This window comes from Octopus bimaculoides, chromosome 12 (genome assembly GCF_046866305.1).
Source record: "Octopus bimaculoides isolate indiv1 chromosome 12, ASM4686630v1, whole genome shotgun sequence".
NCBI lineage: Eukaryota > Metazoa > Mollusca > Cephalopoda > Octopoda > Octopodidae > Octopus > Octopus bimaculoides.
Genome location: NC_142939.1, coordinates 52,297,364 through 52,302,895, shown reverse-complemented (window position 1 = coordinate 52,302,895; position 5,532 = coordinate 52,297,364). Strand labels below are relative to the sequence as shown.

Genomic DNA, 5,532 nt, shown 5'->3' with positions numbered 1-5,532 from the left:
CATACACCACATTATTGGATCCTCAGTGAATTTTTCAACCATATAGAATTATTGCAGAACGAAAGTGAAATAATGAACAGTAAAGTGCCTGAAAGATATTGCAAAGCATCTAGAGTTACTTTCTCATTATTAAACTTGGATTAAGGCGGTGATCTGGCAGAAACGTTAACATGCCGGGCGAAATGCTTAGCGGTATTTCGTCTGCCGTTACGTTCTGAGTTCAAATTCCACCGAGGTCGACTTTGCCTTTCATTTTTCGGGGTCGATTAAATAAGTACCAGTTGCGCAATGGGGTCGATGTAACTGACTTAATCCCTTTGTCTGTCCTTGTTTGTCCCCTCTATGTTTAGCCCGTTGTGGGCAATAAAGAAATAAGAAACGTTAGCACGCCGGGCGAAATGCTTAGCGGTATTTCGTCTGCCATTACGTTCTGAGTTCAAATTCCGCCAAGGTCGACTTTGCCTTTCATCCTTTCGTGGTCGATAAATTAAGTACCAGTTGCGTACTGGAGTCGATCTAATCGACTGGTCCCCCCACCAAAAACAATTTGGACCTTGTGCCTAGAGTAGAAAAGAATATTATTAAACTTGGATCCATAAAATATTTTAATATTACATTCATAATTAATACGAAAAAGGCTACGTTTTCTCCCCATTAATTATGATTGTAACAGAAGAAAGAATATTTTGTTTCTGTATATATCTGTATTTTACTGTATCTCACTAATGTCATTATGCCAATAATAAACACACGCACTGGTTCTATTTCATTTCTCCTATTATTAATAGTCAACTAATTAACCGTTTAACCAATTTATTTAATCGAATGCTTTGCTAATCGTAAGGTCAATCAATCAGCTAGATTGGTCAGATTCCTCATCATTGACATGTCCTCTTTGCTCCAGGTCTGCCTATCTCCTAGTTTTCAAATTCTATATTCTATATTTAAACTTTAGGAGAGTAAGTGAAAATGTAGGAGAGAGAGAGAGGTGGGGGATTAAATAGTTAGCTAGATGAGTAATAATGATGAGTTCAAATTTTGGCACAAATTCGTGGGTGGACGTTCTTCGATTTCATTGACCTCAGTGCTTATCTGGTACTTATTTTATCGATTCCAAAATGATGAAAGGCAAAGTCGACCTCAGCAGAATTTGAACTTACGATGGACGAATTTGAACAGGGATGGACGAAAGGTTGTTCAGCATTTTGTTGGGCATGTTTACGATTCTGCCAGATCTCAATCTCAGTTGATTTCAAATTTTGGCATGTGACCAGCGATATAATCGAATAAGCCCCTCCCCAGAGGGGCTAATTCGATTATATAGATCCCCAGTACTCAACTGGTACTTATTTTATCTACCCCAAAAGAATCGTAGATAGAGACAACCTCAGCGGAATTTAAACTCAGTATGTAAAGACGGACGAAATGCCGCTAAGCATTTTACGCAGCATGTTAACGATTCTGTCAGCTCACCGCCTTAGATTACTAATAATAACAAAAGAAGTGAAATAAAACCAGTGTGTGTATTTTTTATTGGCATAATGACCCTTCTAAAATAGAATAGAAGAAAGAATGGTTAACAGTAAAAACGCAATTATTTATTAAAAACACAATTATCTTCGCCATCGGATTTGATTTTGTACTAATCATGCAGATGGATACCCACATTACGCCATTGGATTCTACTCAGCATTTACAGATTAATCTTGTAGTAGAAGTAACACATGCTGCTACAGGTGCCGTACTAAACACTTCATTATACTGCTTTTATCTTTTATGAAGGAATTGGTATTTAACATCACTCCAATAGTCAGTAAACTTCCGAAATCCAATACACTTTAAATTAAATGAATTATTATAATTAAATTCAATGGCCATAGTTAAGTGAGCAGTTTTCCTTTTTGCCAGGTGCTAATTAACTGCCTTGCTATTCTGTCTCTCTATTTCAGCAAATTAAACTCATCATTCATTGAGCTTAATTATTTTCTTCGTAAATAAGATCGGTTATACGAAACAGGTTATTGCTAATATATTATGAACACTGTAATGTTTAACCATCTCCGTTAAATCAAATCGATCGAGATTTTAAAATAGCTCAAGAATATTTTATTGTGTTCAGTCTCTACTTTAACCTTTCACCAGTTAGCATATCTATAGCACGACGAAGCTGTTTAAATTAATATAATCACATTTTCATGTCCAACAGTAGACAGCAGAATCAAATTTATATTATAATGGAATGAGTATCTTAGTTGCCTAAATAACAATCCTATATATTAAGGAATTTGTGGAATCGCACCTCTCTTGAATACGCCTAACGGGCTCTTCTTTGTGCGTTGACCATAGAAATGTGGAGTTGGATCTGTAGCAGATTCGAAACCGAATCGACAAATTGTCAAGTAAAAGTCACAGTCTTGTAACAGCCATTTCATGTGATCAGCTGATTGACTGACCAATCAGCATCGAGACATCACGTGATGCAATGGTCTAGAACAGTGGGTCCGCAAAGGCAGTTCTGGGGGTGCGTGAACTAAATTCAAAATTTCATATATATATATATATATATATATATATATGTGTGTGTTTGTCTCTGTCCTCCCCACCACCACTTGAAAACCGGTGCTGGTGTGTTTATGTCCCCGTAAATTAGCGGTTCGGCAAAAGTGACCGATAGGATAAGTACCAGGATTTAAAAAATTAAGTACATTCAACCAAAAATGCGGTTTCCCAGCATGGCTGCAATCTGATGTATGAAACAAATAAAAAGGTAAAAAAAAAAAAAAAGCAATGTAAAAGCAATACGTATTGCGCATCATTTACTCGCAGCCAGAACATAACCCTGCTAAACCACCAGCATCTCATCTTTCATTCGATGATCAACGTGATAATTTGCAGCATCACACTCTCGTGACAGATCAATAAAAAGTAATTATAATTCGATAAAATAGCTACTTTTCTGAATGATAGTCCTGTTTATAGCATATAATACAGACACTGCACTAGAATAATCTAGTCCTTTCTTGGCGCACATCATAAGCTTGTAATTTTATATATGGGTACTTGTGAAGAATTCACACTGAGACGTTGTTCAAGAATTTGTGTGGTTATTATTATTATTTATATTCAATCAAATATATTTACGCAACGTTAAATTCACAAGATTGCTATTAGAGGTTTTTATCCTTCTTCGACCAGAACCTTTTAATATATGTTTTTTTTTTCTTCTCTCTACTGCTTTGTTTCCAAAGCCCTATGAAAGTGAGTTCATTTTAACCACTGATTTTCAAGCATTTACAAAAGGAAATTATTAGGGAACGAAAGTGAAATAGTTGATTGAAAGAGTGGGGGATAGATGCTTTAGAGTATCTAGTGACGATGCCATTAAGGTGGGTCCATCAAATATTTTATTTCATTTATAATTAACAGGTAAAACAACCACGTTTTCCACCGTTAATTCTGAATATAAAAGAAGAGAGAGCGGTTAACAGTAAATACAGAAGACACAGTTACATTTCCGTAAAAGCATGACTTTCTCCGTTGCATTCGACTAAGTCCTAGTTGAACTCAGGTCATGAAACAGACAAAAAAACCTTAATCATGCAGATGGAAGTCAGGAATTACACACACATACACACATATACCAAAGGAGTTTGTGGCGAGAAATAGTCATCGGGAACAGACTCGTTTCCCCAAGGAAAACTATCTCTATCTCCTGATCGATTCTTCGATCTCATTTATTATTGGCATATAGCATATTGAGTGTGATAGTATATAACATTTGAGTGTCAACTGGAAGAACATCTATCGTGATTCATTTGTGGAGTATCCTATTCAAAATGCAATTTAAATCAGTGGAGACAGACAAATGATGAAGTTGACGAGAGCATATTTAGACAAAATTAAAAGACATTAAATCCATTTATTATTTGTTTTTGTGAAAAGATTCATTAAACTTTCACTTTTTGACCTGGAAAACACTTTCTGCAAACGAAAACGCGGCTTTTTTTTTTTTCCGTATGAAGAGATTCAAAACACTAACAGTTCCTGTGTCCCTTTCGATATATTCTTCTTTCATGTATGAAAACATACTAGTGTTTCTGGCAATAATAAAATTGATAAATATAAGAAGATTCCATGCAAAATAATGAGGAGAATGTGTATTCCATGCAAAATAATGCCTGGAATGTGTATTCAACAATAACGTTAGTACTACTTTATTTCATATTCTGAAAATTTCGAATTTTGATTTACTTTTTTTATTGAAAAAATGTAGCTTCAAATGCACACAATATATATTTATATACTTTAGATGCAAACGAAATAGTCCTTCATTTTTTTTTTCTGCGCTTCATCATCGTTCTTAGACAAACTGTAAAAAAAAAAAATCCCGAAAGAATGTTTCCATAAAATTTGAAAAGCCAGAGCTATTATACTTTTAAAAAATATCTTTCTCCGTGTAAACAACGTATGTTTATATATATATTTATGTAGTTGTTCATTACTTGGATTCAAGCATTTCAATTCAAAACATTCGAAAAAATATTCGTATATAATTGCCGAGAAATCCAGAAAGAATGTTTCTGCAAAATATGGAACGTTGTGGCTTTAATTTTTTTAAGGATGTAAATGGCACTCCACACACAAGTATAATTTATTTACTTCTATGTATGCACCTAATTTCAATTGAAAATATCAAGAAAGTAGAATGGAACAATGCTAAAAGCGATAATACAGGAAGTAAAGGTGTTATGTTGACGCTTTCCTCATTGAAAATCAACATTTGTTTTGTAGAAAATTAAGGATTTACATAGATGTTCTGCAAGCAACTTGCACATGCAAGTGCTACCAATCGAAAGCTCCACATACTGGAAGCCAGCAATTGTATGGGGTCGTCAGGAGAGAATGCGCGCCGTTTCAGGGCCTATCTCTCGACGGCACTAATGCGCACCGGCCCCGCCTCCTGATATGAGGTCCCGCTTGCTAGATCAACTGCGATGAACTTCATATATTTTCCAGTGCCACCACCAAAAAAATACTTCTTCCAGTCTTCCGTCAGAGTAGAGTTAAAATAGTTAAGCAGCACGCGTGTTTCCAAAAGTTGTGGATACAGGTTAAAAAGGGTATTCAGCTGTATACAGAGAAAAAATTACAAGTTTTATTTGGATATTAAATACACGCATAAGCAATTAGCAAATTTCCGTCTACAATTTTTTCTAATTTTTTAGTTAACGTAATTTGTTCTAAAAAGTGTTCATTCACATAATTTTGTTTCTATGATTAAAAGTCCTTCAAAAGACAAAGTTTCAGATAAGACTCTCCAGACCTTTGGGAAATGTTTCTTTTTCTTTTCTTTCTTTTTTTTTTTTTTTTTTTTTACTGTTGTATCATTCTATTCTTTGTTTTACTGTATACCGTGTAAACATTAATCGTTTTTTTTTGTTATCATTTCATTATATGTAAACTCCCACACATTATATCTGTCTTTGTGTTGTTCCCCAGCAACCAGCATCTTGTTGGTGAATAAAAGAAAAC

The 5,532-nt window shown here is 34.7% G+C and overlaps 1 long non-coding RNA gene across 1 annotated transcript; it reads left to right on the top strand.

Annotated features, from left to right (window-relative positions):
• The first annotated feature begins 2,459 nt into the window (after nt 1-2,459).
• Nucleotides 2,460-4,884, top strand: LOC149133095 (uncharacterized). Its single transcript, XR_016243847.1, has 2 exons — nt 2,460-2,925; nt 3,427-4,884. It is a non-coding gene; the product is annotated as an uncharacterized LOC149133095 (long non-coding RNA).
• The last annotated feature ends 648 nt before the right edge of the window (nt 4,885-5,532 follow it).